The sequence below is a fragment of the Capricornis sumatraensis genome, chromosome 16 (assembly GCF_032405125.1).
Source record: "Capricornis sumatraensis isolate serow.1 chromosome 16, serow.2, whole genome shotgun sequence".
Taxonomy (NCBI): Eukaryota; Metazoa; Chordata; class Mammalia; order Artiodactyla; family Bovidae; genus Capricornis; species Capricornis sumatraensis.
Window position 1 is genome coordinate 48,710,398 of NC_091084.1, and position 20,567 is coordinate 48,730,964.

General features: G+C 41.1%; 1 pseudogene; it reads left to right on the plus strand.

The window, feature by feature from the left end:
* Window positions 1-15,407, plus strand: part of LOC138092131 (TBC1 domain family member 12-like) — a 36,849-nt pseudogene extending 21,442 nt beyond the window's left edge.
* Window positions 15,408-20,567: the final 5,160 nt, after the last annotated feature.

The following is a 20,567-nucleotide window of genomic DNA, read 5'->3' on the forward strand; positions in this document are numbered from 1 at the left end:
CCAAATAAATAAACACATAAAGCTATGACAAAATGTCTATGTACATAATGATTAAGGCTATTTTCAAAGAAGATATTGAATTTTGCAACCAATTTATAAAAATGAATGAACATACTTGTTACAGAGGAAAAATTCTTGAGATATGCAAAATTCCCTACTCATTATATCCATAATACACTAAAATATACCAATAATATATCAAGAATATCAAGTTAAGAGATTCAGAGTAGGTTCTAAACATTTATATTTAAAAAAAACTCTACAGATTAGTCTCCATTGCCTGGAGAAGGAAATGGCAATCCACTCCAGTATTCTAGCCTGGGAAATTTCATGGACAGAGGAACCTGGTGGGCTACAATCCATGGGGTCACAAAGAGTCAGACACAACTTAGCGACTAAACAAATGGCAACATAGCTAAGTCTGATATTTATCCCCAAATGAAAACCACTGGTTTAGAAGACTCAGGTTTCACATTAAAGGAGAAAGATTAAAACCAAGTAAACATTTTAAATAACTAAAATTATGATTAGTAACACTATTTTGCTGTTGCCTAACATCATGCAAAGCATCCTTGGGATGAAGATAAACAAATATCAACCAAGTCTCAACATCATTCAAGTCCCAAGATAGTTACAGCAATAAAATTTTACTTATACAAATTTAACCTGGGGAAAGCTAAGCATTTTTTCTGATTTGACAAATCTTTCCATGAAACTCATAAATAGCAACATAAATAAAACCTAATTATTTAGAAACAACATCCCTCTTTCATAAGTTAAGGAAAAAATCTTTTGGGGTTTGAGAGACCCACTTAGAAATATCAAAGATAGGTTCAGGGAGGCAAAAATCAAACGTTGTCAGGAGATTTAAAGTCTTAAGATAGCATCATGGGGGCCTCAGAAATTAATGTTGTTTTTCTTCAAATATGATTTGAAGGTGATAATAAAACATCTAAAGATAAGCACAAATGTAACACAATTGTAAAGAATCTTAGTTTTTTTTCTAAGTGAGGAAATTTTGCTTTTTTAAAATAATCAAGAAAATGATACAATTAATGTACTGTAAGACAGAATGCTTTGCTATCTAGGCAAAGTATATAGATAAAAAGAACTTTCCATATTGGAGGCAAAGGCAATGAGAAGTAACATGGAAACAAGACCATTAACAATGAGCAAACTCTGGTGAAATTTTAACACATTTCATAACTTTTCAGACTCAGGTATTATCAACCAAGGCAAATAAAATTTAGTGATTTCTAAGGGTTGGGAGATGGTGAGGACGGGAAGTTAATTATTTAACAGGTATGAAGTTTTGGCTTGGGAATTTGAAAAATTTCTGGAGATGGATGGTGGTGACAGTTGCATGACAATGTGAATATACCTTAATGTACACTTAAAACTGGTTAAAATAGTAGATTATTTACAAGCTTTGCCCTTTATTGTGTTCTTTTATATTTTGAAACAAACTGACATAGGACCCATCTCAGGGCATCTATAATGTGAGAATGAATTTCAAAATATGAAGATGTTATTAACATGCAAAAAAGTCATTGCTGCTATTTTCAAATGACTCAATAAATAAGAATTATCAACATTTCTCAATTCAGTTTCCAATATGGTAACTACTGACAATGACTACTGACACAACCCCTAACCACCCCCCACCTCCCCACCCCCCAACATCCTCAGGATGTTTCAACAGTGCCAAGGGGTTTTGGAGACAAAACAAATCATACATATAAACCCTTGAGACCCATTGTTTTAGGATAACACTACTCTTTTTTTTTCCTCGATAAACAGGAGCACATATGCAGTTGTATTTCTCTATTACTTCTCAATATAGTATCAACCACTAACATAAATTTAAAGTTTTAACCAAAGTAAACTTCCATTTCAAAGAAAACTGAGGTTGAAGGGGAGGGATAAGGTGGATAATTGTGAACTATGTCAAATACCAGCTTTTTATTTTATTTTTTGACTATATCACATGTGATATCTTATTTCTCCAACCAGGAATTGAACCTGTGCCCCCTCCAGTGTAAGCATGGAGTCTTAACTACTGGACCACCAGGAAAGTCCCACATACCAACATTTTAGCCTTTAAATAGAGCAGCAGGGTTCATGGATACATATAATACAACTTTCCATAGCCACATATATCCCTTACAGTACAACTTATCAAAGTGGCAAAAATGAATATATTCATTTACAGTGGTCCCCAACCTTCTTGGCACCAGGGACCAGTTTCACATAAGACAAATTTTTCCATGGCTGGGGGGTAGGGGGTGGCTTTGGGATGATTCAAGCACATTACATTGATTGTGTACTTTATTTCTATTATTATTATATCAGGTCCACCTCAGATAATCAGGCATTAGATCCCAGAGGCTGCATTAACAGACTCAAAGATACAGTCTGTCTACAGCATATAAATATAAGACACAAAAGTATTTAAACTTAAAATTATGCTTAGTAATCAATGTCCAGTATTCTATCTTACTTAAGAATGACCTTGGTATGCAGTAACTACCCATTACTTAATTTTAGTATCAGTTCAAGGTTTTAAGCTACCTAAAACTCTCGGAAATTATCTTCAAGGTGACATACTGCAAAACAAAATTACTGTTGAAATAAAAGTTCTTTTCAGAATAATTACTGTGAAATAAAAGATTTTCAGAATAATAATTTGATTAGTGAAACACAATTTTCATTTTTCACAATCTTAAACATTATGAGTTATGCTAACTAATCTGACTTAATAAACTGTATAAGTTTAGAAAAAACATATACAAGTAGAATACTGTTAGGAATTATACATAACATCAATAAATTAGAGAAAATATAGCTGTTTTTCTTAAACCCCAAATGCTAAACTACTCATTTTCCAAAGATTTCCTTATATTCATAAACTGGAATTTTAAAGATATTATTGAGTGGGCTTTGTTAGTGCAACACATTTAAATATTTAGAAGTTCATTTTCACCACTTTCTGAAAATTTAAGGAATATTTGCCTAATTTAAGCTCTTATTTATCTCTATCTGTCTTCCCTGGTGGCTCTTCTGGTAAAAAATCTGCCTGCAACGTGGGAGACCTGTGTTCGATCCCTGGGTTGGGAAGATACCCTGGAGAAGGGAAAGGCAACCCACTCCAGTATTCTGGCCTGGATAATTCTTGGACTGTATAGTCCATGGGGTCGCAAAGAGGTTGGACACGATTGAGAGACTTTTACTTTCACTTATCTCTATCAGCCAATCCGAAAAGAACTCAATTAACATGAGACTTTATAATCAAATTTATTAATGCCCTCAGCAAGTGTGAAAATATTATACTTTCAGAGTGAGGGATAAAGGTTTTTCTAAACTACAGACACACAGATAAAGAGGGCTTATAGCTTGCTTTCTAAAATTTCAGTCACAGGTCATGAGTAAAATCTTACCAATCCTGGTGTGAAGGGGTCATTCTCCTTCTCAAAGGGCAATGGGCTCAATAGATTTGGGCTCAAAATAGGCAAACAAAAATGACTAACAGTATAAATTCTCTATCACCTTTCACCCAGCAGAGCACAGATCTCTATAACTCGTTAGTCCATTTATAGAGATCACCAAACGGTCAAACACCAAATTCTCTGTCACTGCTGCCACTAATGAGTATTGGCTATAAAGAGAACCAAAACCAAAACACAAAATTTGTAGAGAGGAAAATTAAATCAGAAAAATAGCAATGATGCCTTGTCACTTTGGATTCCCCTCTGAGAGTCAAGAAGAGATATGCCTGAGCGTAACCACATCTTTGGTGGTGAGGTTTACCTGGCTCTGTCAGATGAATGCATTATGCATTTTAATGGAGGACCCCCAAAACTGTTAAAAGGCCATTTCCAAAACTGATAAAGTATGATTCTACTACACATATAAATATGTATTAAAAGGATAATGAGAACCCAAAGAACAGGCACCTTTACTGATTAGGAACATTAAAATGCACGTGCAAACGGAACCCAAATTGAGTTCTTTGCGGGGTGGGGTTTGGGGTTAGGGAGGTGTTTTGCACTGCTATTGTCTACAGCTTCAAGGAGCAAGACAGCTTCAAGAGTGTCAGAATCAGATAATGGGAAGAGTGTACATAGACAATACATACTGAAGTTTTTTTCCCTACATAAGGTTATCATTAAGGTTGAGATGCAGATGTCACTCCTTCCAAAACTATGAAGATATGGTCCTACTGGACTTGTCTGTAATCCAGTTACTCTCAAGGTTCCATCTTATTGCTCTGAGATTATGTTTACAACCCTTCTCCAACCCGAAATATCCCACAGTATTCAATCAGTTGAGACACTCCATATACCACTTGCAATATCACCACCCAGGCTACATACAGTGGGACAAAAAACAAAAACAAAAAACACAACCTTCTTCTCATGTTTCTAAAACCCTGATGTGAAAAACTACAGGTTAAATTTTTTTTTTTTTAAAAAACACACTTTAACTTGTTTAAAACTTCCCTAACTTCAGTTTCCAATATAAAAAGAAAACATTCAGAAATCTAAAAGCAGTTGCCTTAAACTACTTTCAACAAGAAAAAAACAGCAGGACTCCCCTGCTTCTCTGTAAAAATTCTTTTGACTCAGTCATGGTGAATCACTTAATCTCATTTCTAAATTGTTAAAAAAAAGAAAAAAGAGAGAGATAGTGAAAAAAGTACGCTCCAAAAATATACTGTAAAAAACTGAAAAAAAAAAAAAAAAACCAAAAAGAAAGAAGGGTGTAGTCTGTCACTTATACATCTAAAATAGTGCTCAAAAAAATGGTAGGAGATGCTTTCTCCTCTGAGGGCTCTAAAAGGCAACTTCCTTGTGCATAGTGGAGTTAGAAAACAGGACATCATGCTAAAATGGGTTCTCCTCTGCTTCTGATGCAGCTGAGGCCCAAAAGCAAAGAAAAAAGGAGTAGGTGGCAAGTCCCCTTACTTCAAAGTGGGTTTTGAGACCACTTTCATGGACAGGCAAAGGAGGAGGTAGTTGGAGAGGACAGAGGATGCGATGGGTGGATGGCATCACTGACACAATGGACATGAGGTTGAGCAAGTTCCAGGAGATGGTGAATGACAGGGAAGTCTGGCATGCTGCAGTCCATCGGGTTGTAAAGAGTCAGACGTAAGTGAAGTGACTGAACAATATCAAGTTAGATAGCTTTGTGACCTTTAGAGAAACACTCACCCCTCAAGTCCTCAAGATTTGAGGTAAAAGAAAAGACATTTTGGAAAAACAGTTGATGCCCTGTAGCATTCTCCCTCCTACCTTCTTCACTTACCCAAGGCTGCACACCTTTTTATCTCAAATCTCACGAGAAAGGGCTTTGAAAAATCAGTTCCCTTAAAACTGAGTGGACCAAAACAACTGGTGTCTGACCCATACCCGGGAGGATTAAAGGTGGATGGCTGTGGCTGGAGTCAGGTGCTAGGATGAGGAGGAGTGCATAAACCATTAAACTCAGAGCAGAAGTGGCGGCTTCGAGTGGACCAAATAGGGGAAGGGAGAGAATGAGCCTGAGGGTTGTTTCCAAGGAGACCCCACCTAAGTGGGCTTGCTACTAGGCAACAGAGATTTCAAATCAGATGCAGAAGTCAGTGGAACAGGTGGCCAGCACAGGAGGTCCAGTGTTTCAGCAGACCCATTTCCAAGGGCCGCATGAAACTGCCTAGTAAGAGGAGTCCATAGTGAATATCCATCAAAATCCTAGGCCGGCACCAGCGCCACTAAGTGTTACAGTTTCCCTAAAGTAGGGCCTTTCCTCCTCTCACTCCTTCCGCCTCCATCCCCAAGCCCTGTTGGACCCGAGTCATAGAGGGAGTGGGTTTGGAGGAGCAGAAGCCTTAGGTGGGAAAACAAAGACAGTTGTGCCTCCCCTGCCCCTGTGGGCCCCTACCTTCCTCTCCTCACTTCATGCTTCCAGCCTGAATCAGCGCTGGGGAAGCAGAGAAATGGGAAATATTTGTCTTAAATAAAGTTCAGAGTTACATGGGACTGGACATTTCAATGACTGAAATGAGGCTATTTTATGACTAAAATTGACTGGAGGGACTTAAATATTTTTCTATGAGTGTCTGGAAGAGCTACAGGGACCCACTTAAGATTTCATCCACAGACAAGGAAGAAATTAGCCTCTGAGCAGAGGGGGCAGGAAAAAAATTAAAGTTGCTTTCAGAGCACATCCTATCAGACGCTACCCTTTCCACATAATGGCTGTACAAGTTTGCTCCAAAGAAGACAGCCTCTTTCCCAGCTTCTAATAAGCCAACCACTATCCCCCTAAAATGGTTCTACAGGACTTTCCCCTGTAGAACCATCCCCAGGATAAGAGACCTTGCAGATTCTGAGAAACCTGTCAACCACAAAGAAACAAGCAGACAAGCAGGAAAACGCTAACAGGATAGGATGCTTTTTTTAAGGGTCTTCCAGCATTGGCTTCTTATATTGAATATTCCATGGGATTCATCAAACAGAAAGTTCTAGAGCTAAAGGCTGCTTAAAGAAAAATTAGAGCAGGAAAAAAGAATCAGTGGTGACTCATTCAAAACCACGGGGAAATCAAACCACGAGGAGGTCGCAGTAAATTCTAAAATCCTCACTCACAAGGCAGTTCCATATATTTCATGGACTTCCATCTGAAGGAGTGTGCCAAAGAAACTTTGGGTGAATTTTAGAGACCTTCCGCCTTGGAGTAGCAGGTGGACACCAGCTAGAGCCATTTTCAACCTCTGCTGAGAGCAGTAATGTCCTCAAACTGATCTTTGATACAAATCGTGGGATGAGGAAATAATTACCTTCAAGGATCATCTATATGCTAATAAAGTGAGTGGAGGTGATGAAATTTCAGCAGAGCTATTTAAAATCCTAAAAGATGATGCTATTAAAGTGCTGCACTCAATGTCAGCAAATTTGGAAAACCCACCCGTGGCCACAGGACTGGAAAAGATCAATCTTCATCCCAATTCCCAAGAAGTGCAGTACTAAAGAATGTTCAGACTACTAGACAATTGCACTCATCTCCCATGCTAGAAAGGTTAAGCTCAAAATCCTTCAAGCTAGGCTTCAGCATTATGTGAACCAAGAAATTCCAGATGTTCAAGCTGGGTTTAGAAAAGGCAGAGGAACCAGAGTTGCCAACGCTTGCTGGATCATAGGGAAAACAAGGGAATTCCAGAAAAACATCTACCTCTGTTTCATTGACTACACTAAAGCCTTTGATGGCGTGGATCATAATAAATTATAGAAAACTCTTAAAGAGATGGGGACACCAGACCATTTTACCTTTGGCCTGAGAAACCTGTATGTGGGTCAAGAAGCAACGGTTAGAAATTTGTATGAAACAACTGACTGGTTCCAGTTTGAGAAAAGAGTACAACAAGGCAGTTTATTGTCACCTTGCTTAACTTATACCCAGAGCATATCATGCGAAATGCCAGGCTAGATGGAATAAAGACTGCCAGAAGAAATATCAATAACCTCAGATATGTGGATGATACCACTTCAATGGCAGAAACTGAAGAGGAACTAAAGAGTCTCTTGTTGAGGGTGAAAGAAGAGAATGAAAAAGCGGGCTTAAAACTCAATATTAAAAAAAACTAAGATCATGGCATCTGGTCCTGTCACTTCATGGCAAATAGAAGGGGAAAAGGTGGGAGCAGTGGCTCTAAAATCACTGTGGATGGTGACTGCAGTCATGAAATTAGACAGTGATTGCTTCTTGGCAGGAAAGTTATGACAAAACTAGACAGTGTGTTAAATAGAAAGAAAAGACATCACTTTGCCAACAAAGGTCTGTATAGTCAAGGCTACAGTCTTTCCAGTAGTCACGTATGGATGTGACAGGTGGACCAGAAAGACGGCAGAAGGCCGAAGAATTGATGCTCTCAAACTGTGGTGCTGGAGAAGAATCTTGAGAGTCCCTTGGACAGCAAGGAGATAAAACCAGTCACTGTTAGAGGAAATCAACCCTGAATGCTCATTGCAAGTGCTGACGCTGAAGTTCCAATACTTTGGCCATCTGATGCGAAGAGCTGACTCATTGGAAAAGACTCTGATGCTGGGAAAGATTGAGGACAGGAGGAAAAGGGGACGACAGAGCATGAGACAGTTGTATGGCATCACCAAATCAAGGGATAAGAACCTGGGCAAACCCTGGGAGATGGTGAGGGACAGGGAAACCTGGCATGCTGCAGTTCACTGGGTTGCAAAGAGTCAGACACGACTTGGTGACTGAACAACATTATCATCTACATGTACAATTTCAATGTAATCTGTGCTGTTTATTTCTACATAGTGAATGCATACATTTGCTAACAAAGTTGGTCCATCATAATCATTCCCCTGCCTCCGTAATGTATTGAAATATCTTAAAACAGAGGGTATTATAGAGTTATAGGGGCAGATGACTTCAACATTCCTTCAAAATCTACCCTTTATCTCTCTGTGATAACCTATCATACTGAGTTGGGTTATTTCTCTTTAATTATTAGGGAATCTACAATGAACAGATGTGAGTCTGCTCTCATGGAATCCCTACAGAACTACTGTGGTAGACCCCATGGGCCGACTACCTAAGTACCTCTAGCTAGTAACAGGGCATGTAAAAAAGAAGAAACAGACCTATGGGGGCGAAAAATGAACTTGGATCTAAGTAAGTCAAGTGAGAGAATTCAAAAATTGTGTCCCATTCATCAGAATTTCTTAAACTTTAATGTGTATAGTCATTACTTGGGAGTCTTGCTATAAAATGCAGGATCTGATTCAGAAGGGCCTGAGATTCTTCATTTCTAACAACCTCCTGGGGGATGTTCACCTTGCTGAATCATACTTTAAGAAGGGAATAAATTGAAAAACAGTAAAGAGGATATCATGGAATGAAGGTAGAATGGAAGATTAAGTCCAATAATCTCCCCAGGTCATGCTCTGGGACCACTTCCAGGGGAGGCCTTTTAGATTTTTTAGCAACTGAAAGTCTTCAGGGGAGTCCACTGCAGAATCCCCTTATGAGAATGGTATCATCCTACTCATCTTAACCATGTGACACAGAGTCGGGAGTTGGGCATCCTCCTCACAGTTCGAGGAAAACATCATGTGTCCTGGGAAGTGAAACCCTGGCAGCAGCTGACAGCAGCGTGCTTGCACAGTGGGAATGCTCTGGGGTCGGGGGGACGACGATGGCAGGAGCCACATGGGAGAGTTCATGGGGGGCATGCATGAGTTGTCCCTGGCAATCCCCAGAGATACATCTCTGGTGAGGGAATTTTTAAGGGGGATGCTAAGAGGCAAAGAACAAGGCACCCTGTAAAGAAGCAGAGGTGTGGCCAGTGCTCATGGGGGCATCATGCCAGGCTGTGTCAACCGGAGAAGCAGAAGGTGACATGGCGTCACCATCCCTTCAAGGGAGGAGGCAATTGGGTTTCCTTCTTTTCCAATGGTAGGGGGAAAAGCTGTAAGAGGGGAGGTGTAAGCAGTATCTGAGAGCCAGACTATGTTCCTTTCTCTCCTTCTGTCTCTACTGTGATAACATGTATTAAAATTTTTGGAATTTTTTGTGAATTTGCATGTTTATAACCTTCATCTATTTTTCTGTTTGTTAATTTATAAGATCTTATATATATATATGTATATATATATATAATGTTATTTATAAGATCTCTTTATAGATATTAATAAAAGGAGAACTTTCTTATGGGAAAAACCCCATGGTTTGCATCTTGGAGGTGATTAGCTGTTAGCAGCAACAATAATGGCAGCTAACCATTATCAATCATTATTTTTCAGGTAACTCTGTGAGATGTTTTACACGGATTCTTCCATAATCCTCCTCATGACTCTACATAGTAGAAATTATCTCAGTTTTATAGGAAAGGGAAACTGAGATTTAAACAGCATAGACAATGTAAACAGTGGACTACAACTACTGAATATTGACATCAGAATATGAATCCAGGCACAAGAGAAGGAAAGGCATTAGGATCTTGAGAATGCATAGGATCTTATAGTAGGGGACGTGCCAAAGCCTCAGGCTAATAGTTATTAAGGTCACAATCCCCTCTTTTGTAAACAAATATTAATGGTGAAAGATTGCCCCAAGTTAGGTACCAAGTCAAGAGTGGTGAGGGAAACAGACGGGGTTCATGGAGTTTATTGTGTGAAGGGAGAGAGCCACAAACACAAATAAGTATGTAATCTGAAATACTGACAAGTGCTATAAAGAAAAATTTTAAGCATGTGTTAGAGATAAAAGGTGGAGGATAATTTAGACTAAGTAGGAAAAGGCTTGTCTGAATGAGAACTATATAAACAGAGACCTGACAAATAAAAGGAGTTAAGTGAAGAGGAGGAGAAAAATATTCTGGGGCAGAGGAAATTGCTGATGAAAAAAAGAAAGTGGTCCTGATGCAAGAACAAGCAGAACTTTTGAACAAATGATGCTAGATAGGTAGGCTGGGTTCAGGGCAAGCAGGGAAGAATTTGAAGTCTCAGGAGGGAATCAGGATCTCAACACATTATTGGGGTAGATTAGTGGGAGTTCTGGCATTTGGGGTCCAAAGTTTCCAGATCTTCCAGTCAGTTATGGAATCAGAAACTGACCCCTGAAGGTGTGGGGAATAGGGGTCCTGAGGCAGGAAAGGAACTTGGACTTTCTCTCTCAGGGGCTCCTAATCTCTTCTCACCCAGTCTGTTTCCTAATCCATCCCGTTTTTTTGCATCTTTAAACTGTCCACTCAGTTCCACCTAGTCCTTTATACCTTCGACCCTTTGAGCACAGGCATTCCCTTGAAGGTGAAGGAATAGCTCAGTTTTCTTGCTCTTTCTAGAACCAACTTTGTTTAAAACTATTTCTCTTCCCGGAAATTCCTTTTTATAGTCATTTGGATAAACTCTAGAGAGTAGTCTAACTCAGATTGTACTTCCTTCACAAAGCTTTCCTAGGTCCCCACAATCAAAGACCCTACTTTGTTTCCCCATTCAACCCGAGTAGGGTCTGTCTGCCATAAGGTATTTCATGTACCCCTATGTCTTCTGGAAAACTGGTGAACCTGTCTAGACACAGGCCCTGTTGCATCCACCTTCACAGAGCCAGCCTTTTGTTCTTCTCTCTCTCCTCTATCAGGAAGTATTTGTTCACTCCTGTTAATCAGTGGCTTGGCCAATATTGTAATCTTCACTCCCTAGGCATTATTCCCACTGTTTTATGAAGGTGAGAGTCACTTAGGTGCTTGTTAAAAAGTCAGATTCTGTGATTTTACCTTAGACCTAAAAAAATTGTATTGTCCAGGCAAAGAGAACCAAAAATTATATTACTAAAACTGCCCCCAGGTAATTGTTATCATGACAGAAATTCAGAAAGTACCACAGAATATAATTTAGGTCAGAGAATTAGCAGGTGCTCCCTAAGTTAGATGTTTGCTCATTTACCTTTTTCATCCTGTGGCCGAACAGGTGTTACTGCAATAGGACTTGTTTTTCTTCAGCCCTTTAAAAGGGAAGGAAGGAAATATGTTTTAGATATAGAAGCAGTTCGAGGTGGGTATTTGGAACTGAAGAAGGCCTGAACTGGAGATCTGAATTAGTAAATTTGCATAGAACAGACCCCAAACTCAAATTTGGGAGAAAATCAGCCCAGAATAGGAACATCTAAAATATACTAGGAATTATTAGGTGTTCTACGTATAATGAATTATTAAATTAACCCTGATGATTTCCCCTATAAAGTAGGTTTTATTGTCTACATTTTGGAGGTGAGGAGACTGAGTTTCAAAGAGATCAAATGATACAGGTCGTAGAGCTAATAAGCAGAAAATCTCCCAAATAGATTGTTTATTCATTTAGCAAATATTTATTGTCTCCCAGGTACAATGTACCTTCCTTAAACATAATTTACCCTTTTCTCTAACCAGATTTAAGCTTTGGCCCTTTTCTTTGGTTTTTAAATAATTTCATTATGACAACTTTAGGTGTTGGTTCTTTTTTATCGCAATTCATAGGATTTCTTAAATCTGTGGCTCTAATTTCTTGCTCAAAGCTGCCCTAAGCTCCTCGCCATTTGTCTACTCACAAGACAGACTTTTATAACATAAGTGCCATGAGAGTGACATTCTCTCACTTTGCCATAAGCTCTTGGTTAAAGTCAGATAGGCCCCTTCTCCTACACTTAGGGGGACCCCTTAGAGCCTGTTTACCTGAATCTCCATCAGACTCCCCACTTTGCAGCCCCTGGCTTTGATTTCTGTATACTGGGACCCATGACACTAACATTCTAATTTGGGGGAATATGCATACCTTCAGGGTGAAAGAAGCTCCCATACCCTTTTACCCCTCTTAAATCTTCACATTTTAGCTTGATTCTTACTGTTTTATCATCTCTTCATTGATCTTAAGAAAATGTTTCTTATATTTTGTTCAGTTTTCCTCTTTCAAGTTATTTTCAGCCAGAGGGTTGATCCAAATAACCTAGCTTGCCATTACTAGGAAAAAGAAGTCCTAATTTAGTGTGCAGGAGATTCACTCAGATTACTCAGGGGCAGCCTGCAAGGATTCAAACATGAAGTGAAAAAGACAAATTAGTCTGATATTACAACTATCCAGGTGAGAGACAGTAGTGGCTTGGTGAAAGGTGGCAACACGCGGAAACTCAATAATTGGATAACTCCAAAATAACTCCAGATATCTAAATAATTGAAAAATAAGCCCTTTAAAAATAATCATTTAAGAGTTTTATATTATCATTTTCACCCAAGTAAAATAGGGTTGAATAGAAGCTCATTAGGACTTTGTGGTGGTGTTACACTGCAGTATTTTTTACACTTTAGTGGAATCTTAAGGTTCCATTACCACCCTACCCACCATCAGATAATCAGTTAAAACCCTATATATAGAGAAAGGGTTTGACAAGCCCTGAACTAGTGAGTAATAAACTTCTATGTACTACCAGTGACAATTTAAAAGATTTCCATTTTTCTGCAGAGAGGACAATGGGAAGCTGTATCCTCATCCTTAGTGGTAGACACCCTGCAGAGTCCTCAGATGGAAGTCACTTAAAAGGGACTTTGTGGCTTTAATATCCTCTCAAATACTTATTTTCTGGGTTGGGAGGTTGGTGTGGCTCTTCTCGAGGGTCCTTAGGTCTCTGGCTTTCTGTGTTGCACACTGTTGGTCTGTGTTTCCTCTCGTTCATGCTATGTCATCTTCACGTAGGAAGCTCAGTTAGGCGGGACTACATTGCTTTGTTTTAACTCCTCTGCTATTCTGCAGGAGTAAATTGAGGTCTCTAAGGAAACATTTCTATCTCTTCGGATAGCCCAGCCCTGCCCAGACTTTTATTCCCAGCCTTCAAGTCCTGCCAATCACCCCTACAATTGTGGTTGGACCTCTGCCTTTCACTCTAACTTCATTTCATGCCACTTTCCTCAGCCTTGTGGGACCTCTATTTCCTGAACTCACTAAAGGTCATTACTTTCCTGGAGTCTTTCCCTCCTGTATGCCTGGAAAGTTCTTTCCTCTAGACCTTCTGGTAGCTGGCTCCTACTCACCATTCCAAAGTCCGTTAGTCTTCCCTTGGGTTCAGCATCAATAGATTAGATGAACACCTAAGTTATATGGATCCTGCACACCAATAAGAAGAAAATTTAAACATCTTCTGACACAATAAGGGAGGGCAGGTAAGCCAGTCTGGAAGACCAGAGAGTAGGCTGTAGCACTGCCCCACTCCTGAAGAGCAAAGGACAACAGTTTCACCTGAGCATATCCAACACCTCCTAACCATGGCGTCCTTTTTGGTTCTGCTGTGGTCTAAATGTCTGTATTACCCCCAAATTCATATGCTGAAACCTACCCCCCGAGGTGATGACATTACGTTTTGAGGACTTTTGGGTTGGTTAGATCATCTGAGCAGAACCCTCATAAATGGGATTCATGCCCTTATAAAAGAAGCCCAAGGAAGCGCCAGTGCTCCGTCCACCTTGTGAAGTTACAGCGTAAAGATGGCCATCTAGGAGTCAGGCTCTCACCAGATGCCAAACCTGCTAGCACCTTGGTCTTGGACTTCTCAGCCTCCAGAACTGTAAAAAATAGATACCTGTTGTGTATGAGCACCCAGTCTATGACATCGTTACAGCAGACTAAAAAGACTGAGACAGGCCCTAGTTTCTAAACTATTACTCTGGGTAAAGATATGCCTGATAGCGGGCCCCACCCAGAGGATGCTCAGAGATGCTGCAGAGGAACCAGGAGGCCTGAGGCCCAGGGTCAGGAGCATTGGTCTTTCTGGAGAAGATGGGTTTTGAATCTGGAGACATCTTTTTGTGGCTTCAGGTCACTAGTTCTGTGTTACCTCTTATCACTAAGTCACATCCTACTCTAGTTATTTCATTCCACACTGGCAGATACTGGCTTCAATAATATCACAACTAATCTCTTTCTGCTGAATAATTTAGCTGATTTGTGATTCTGAGCAAGTCATTTCTGTTTTAACATCTTTGCCTGTAAAATGGGGATAATGCAGTCATCTCAAGACATTACCATATTAGAACAAGAGAAAGTACTCTGAAAGGGTTAATTAAGGATTATGTGACTATGAAGCAGGATTATTAAATACTGGCATTTTGTCAGATCACAACAGTGAAAACCCAGCCCAACGGTTACGGCAGTGTCTTCCAACTTCTGCTGGGTGGGAGGCCAGCCAGTCATCAAACGTGAGAATTAAGGCTTACCCAGACAACTACTGGGCTTCACAACAGCAGGCATTCTTCCTGTCCATGGTGAGGGTCCCTTCTTGCTGGACTAAGTGAGCACACTGGCTCTCCTCTTAAGTCTCTCGTCCGCAAGATAAGTTCCTACCCTCTATTTCTTTCTTCTTCTTGCCCATCTATTTCCTCTCCCCATTGATCACTCTCTCAAGCAGCCCCTCCCTCTCATCCTGGTCCCTTCTTTTCATTACCTCCTCCACTCATCAGTCTCCCCAGCCGCTCCCCCTCCTTCTGACCAAGCCGCTTTTCTTTGTACATCTTTTCTGTGGCCTCCCTGTCCCGAAAGCCCATTGCTGCCAGCGGCACCTCTGCGCACCAGCCTCTCTCCCTCCTCTCATTCCAGCCGTTCTGCCTTAGCCGTTTCCTGTGCGTGGCTCAGGTTCTCAACGGCTTCAGACGTTTCTTGTGCGTGGCTCGGGTTCTCAATGGCCTTAGCCGTCTCCTGTGCGTGGTTCAGGTTGCAAGTTCAAAACTGGCAGGAGCTCCCCGGCTCCACGTGAGCCGCGGAGAAATAAGCGGATCCAATTTTCCCGATTTTTCCTGGGGCCCACCGTATCGAGGTGACTTACAGGTTGGTATCAACCTGAACCTCAAGTTTTGCGTGTCCTGTGTAGCAGGGCCTGGCGCATGAACCACCCCTCCCTTGGGCACACCTCACGTTGTCTGCATCTCCTCCAGAACTGGCTTGGGTTGGTCTCTCCTTCAGAACCTGCCCTTGAGATGACTTGCGGGGAGGTAACAAGACCTGGCAAAGACCACACAAGCTCAACCCAATACCCGTTCATGGGAGGGAGTGTCCTTCTTGTTTGTGCACTCTCTATAAAATAACTGATTTTATAATAATCGTTTTTGTAATTGTTAAATTATAACTGCTGTAATTAAAATGATTTTTCAAGGAATTCACTGAATTGAAATTGTATTTGCACAAGCACTAGCAGTATTTGTCCTTTAAAGGCTGAAACTGACCTCCTAAAGCTCAATAGAAAACTCAGCAGAGATCTAGGCTACTTCCCGGGTGGCTCAGTGGTAAATGCAGGAGGTGCAGGAGACTCAGGTTTGATCCCTGGGTTTTGAAGATCTCCTGGAGGAGGAAATGGCTGCCCATTGCTGTATTCTTGCCTGGAGAATCTCATGGACCAAGAAGCCTGGTGGGCTACAGTCCATGGGGTTGCAAAGAGTTGGACAGGACTGAGCGGCTGAGCATGCAGGCATGCAGGGCACTTTCGGGGAAAGATTATATTTTGAACAAAGGCATAAAAGGTTGCTCTCTTTGAAAACCCATCTAAAAAAAGGGATTTCCTGAAAGTGAGAGAAAGTTAGGGAATTGGATTTCTTCATCTATGAATAATGTGTCTCCGTCTCTTATGCTCTGTTTCTCCTCTGACACCATACTGAGGTTTGTCTGATCCCTTAACTGGGTTTAAAGGGACTTTTTTTTTTTTTTTTTTTAGGTATAAATCTTCAGAGAAGGTGAGAAAAAAGAGATTATGAGAAAATCTTGGAAACTGAAAAATAGATGGATAGGTGTCTAATGACTTAGTTAACCTAAGTAAGCAGATATAAGACTTAGGGGAAACCAAAGAACTGCCACAATTAAATGGCAGAACCCTCCAAAGGCCTAGGAAATTGGTGGTTCAAGATATTTCTGGAAGTTTAGGGGGCGGGGAATAAAAGAAGATTGGTTTAAAGCTGTTGAAAAAAAAAAGATTTCTAGATCCCTTAGCTAACTCTCTACTGTTCTTCTCATTGGCAGAAGACAGGAGATCTGTCTGAGAAGATAAAATTGAAGGCCCTTCAGGCACGCTTGAAGGCAGGGATACCATAAAACAATCTTAAGTATCCATATGCACAGTAAATGCCCCATCAATACTACCCCCATGCCAAAGTCTTTTCCCACTGGCTGTCCAAATGCTGGAAACCAGGTCTTTATTTTCTCCAGGGAATTGGAGAAGTTCTCTAGGACATCTCCCCAGCCAGTGAAGAGAGAACTGAAGGTCTTAACATCTGGAGATTCCAACAAAACAGCTTAACCATATCACCTTATAAAGAAGCTCCCAGAAGACAAGCTCCATCCACTGCTCAGACTTCCAATCAGCTATCAGTCCTCCACTGTTAAACTAAATCCTGCCCTACTGTGAGCAGGATGGACCTGTACAACTCCAAATTCCAAAATCGATAGCCACTATTGTAGAGCAAAGGATCAGAAGTCAAATGACTCTGGTCTTCAAAAGAATATCTTCAAAATATAGGTTAAAAAATTCCCAACCTGGACTTCTATATCTGGCCAAACTAGGAGTCCAGTGTGAGGGTGAATTACGCATATATAGACAAAGACTTCCCTGTGGCTCAGATGGTAAAGAATCTGCTGCAATGCAGGAGAGCAGGGTTCAATCCCTGGGCCAGGAAGATCCCCTGGAGAAGGGAACGGTTACCCACTCCTGTATTCTTGCCTGAAGAATTCCACACACAGAAGAGCCTGGTAGGCTACAGTCCATAGGGGTTACAAAGAGTTGGATGTGACTGAGAAACTAACACTTTCAGACATAAAGATTACTTTCCAAAAGTTTACTTTCCATGCATTCTTTCTTAAGAAGCTATTAGGATATGTTAGGGCCAAGACTAAGATGCTTTCTTATTTTGGGTGAAAGACTTAAAACAGCATCAAAAATTAAATGATCAACATTAAAAATACTTTGTGCAATATTAAAAATGTTAAACTTTATGCAAAAAAATCCACAATGAACAAAAACATCAAAATGTTTAAGACAAAATTCAACAGGGATGGATTAAGGTGAAGTGAGTTAGGCCACGTTGTACAAGTGCAGAGTGGGATCCTATCTTTATTAAACACTCTGGTATTTTGTTGGTTATGTACACAGCCCTGTGAAGTGAAACAGGACTACAAAGAGTCGGAATACAAGGAGGTGAATATCACTGGGGATCACTTTGGTGCTTGGATGTCACAATAACAAAAATTATGCTATTATTTTGGAGAAAGAAATGGCAAGCCACTCCAGTGTTCTTGCCTGGAAAATTGCAGAGGAGCCTGGTAGGCTATAGTCCTTAGGCTCGCACAGAGGTGGACACAACTCAGTGACTAAACAACGGCAGTGACATCTTATTATTTTATTGGGTGAAAAGGGGATATAGGAGTGTGTGCGTCTGTTTGGTGGAAATGAGAGTTAAACCCTCATCTTCCTTGGAGAGTGGCCAATAGATAATACTGCCAAACAGAAGAACCAGAAGTAATATTAGCATGTTATTAAAAGACATGGTAATAAATACTAGGAAAAAATGGATAAGAGATTTGAAAGTAATTCCCTCTGTAGGAGGGGAAATGATCAAGTTAGAGGTCTGAGGACTGCTGTTTGTCTTGATATTGTAGAATACATGATTCTTTAAACTATATGTGTATGTGTCCTCAGTCGTGTCTGACTTTTTGTGACACCATAGACTAAGGTCCACCAGGCTCCTCTGTCCATGGGATTTTTCTGGCAAGAATACTGGACAGGGTTGCCATTTCCTCCTCCAGAGGCTCTTCTCGACCCAGGGATCGACGCCGCATCTCCTGAATCTCCTGCATTGGCAGGTGGGTTCTTTACCACTGACCAACCTAGGAATTCCCTTTGAACTATGTGTATATATAACTAATAAAAATATTAAATAAGTAAATCAGTGTTTGAGATTAAAAAAAAAAGACTCTAAAGTACTCCTCATGGGAAAGGCAGTTTATTGGACTTTATTACATGATGTTATGATTCAGTATTATTTTTATTTTGGATTACTTATGGCAGTGGCTGCCAGCATGCTCTCAATGCTAGGGTGTCGAATAATCTTCCTGAGCTTGTGTGTTTCCTTGGGAGACAGCTGCTCCAGCTCACGTTGCCTTCACAACTACATAGCAAGTCATGAAATATTTCCAAGTGAGGGATACCAACAGATGAGGGAAAGTGAGGCTCAGAAATAGAAAGTAACCAGTCAGAGCTAGTCAATCCATAGTTAACGGCATTGGGGCATACTGGGTACCAGATCCTTCCAGTGAGATCGGTTTTCAGACCAGGTAACTGTTGTTAGCTCTTTACCCTGGAGCTGCGTATTGGTCTCCTTTGGCCAGATCCCCAGTTTTGCTGCCTAATTCTGGTTTGACCTGCATCACCATTTCAAGTTGGTGGGTGCAGCTGTTCTCTGACAATGTGAGGGCCCTCTCCCTCTCTCAGTGCACTTAAAGCCAGGCTTCCTGCCTCAGCCACCCTATACTCTTCTCTTGTCTGGGATGAACTACAGATCCCCACATCTAGGCAGCCCAGGGGCTGGCCTTTAAATTTCCTGAATTTCTGCTTGTTACTTCCTGGAGGATTGTACGTGTGTGCTTGAGCTCAGTCACTCAGTCATGTCTGACTCTTTGTGACTCCATGGACTGTAGCCTGCCAGGCTCCTCTGTCCATGGAATTTCCCAGTCAAGAATATTGGAGTGGTTTGACATTTCTTATTCCAGAGGATCTTCTTGACCCAGGGATCAAACCCATGTTTCCTGCATTGGCAGGTGGATTCTTTACCACGGAGCCATCTGGGAAGCCCATATGCCTAAATTTAGAAGGATCAAGGGATTATCTCTGGTTTAAGGCAAAAAAGAGATCCGCCCCCCCCCCCACCCCCCGCCTATAGATTGAGTCCCACCTGGAATGCTCTGTCCCTGTCCAGGTCGGGTCTTTGCACCTGCCTTTCCTTGCCCACGTGCAGTGTTAGCCCTGTTCCCTGACACTTAGATGGAATCTTGTATCCTGTCAGGTAATGTCCTGTGTTCTGCTTTTCCCTCATTGCTTGAAGCCCATTTGTTTCACCCTGGGAAATTTACTCAAACCAGCCTTACCATTTAAATAAATGTAATTTCTTCAAGAGCCCTTGCATGTCTTATCTCTTACTACTTACCTGTCAGGCGAGTATTCTGGAGCCCCAGACTGTTTTACTAAGACAAAGTGCTTAATTTGATTAAGACAATGTGCCTGTTTGGTTAACTATTTCCTTTCTCAAGATGTGGATACATGGCTGGGCTAGAATTGTTTCCAAAAGACTGAGCCCTACCAAAAGGGAGGTGTTAATCTTCATGTCTGGTGCTAGCAACGGACCAAGCATCTGACTGAACAAGTGCCCCGTAAGGTTGGGGGACAGTAAATGAGATTCAGAGAACAGGAAGCAGACAGAGAACCACAGTTAGAATCTGCAATAAGGGCCGCCACTTCCAGCATGGCCCCACCTATAGGCATTATATCCCAGCCCAAAGCTTTGACCTCAGATGGGGCCTGCTTTCTTCTCCACCCTTTCCATTTGCTTTTCTTCCCTCTCACCTCTCCTCTCCCAGAGATAACTTGAAGGAACAGTTTTTCCTTAAAGCATCCCTTGCTTTCCACTAATCAGACCTGAGAAACCAGAGTATATGGTTGTCCAAGGCTCTGGCTTGAGTTGTCTGGCACAAGGCCCTCTGTGCCTGTTCACTGTGAGACTGTCTCTTTTCTGATTTGTCCCCATATCTGAGACTTAGCTGGAAACCTGCCTTCTTGGAAGGTTTGAGGGGGATGAGATTTCTAGCACAACTGCCATCCTCAATTTTTGTGGAACTGGCCTCTCTGTGGTGGCTTCCTTCCAGGCATGGAGATGCTAGAACTGGGGCTTCTGAAGGATCCAAAAACAAAAAAAGCCTCTTGATGAAAATGAACTAGGAGAGTGAAAAAGTTGGCTTCAAGCTCAACATTCAGAAAACTAAGATCATGGCATCTGGTCCCATCACTTCATG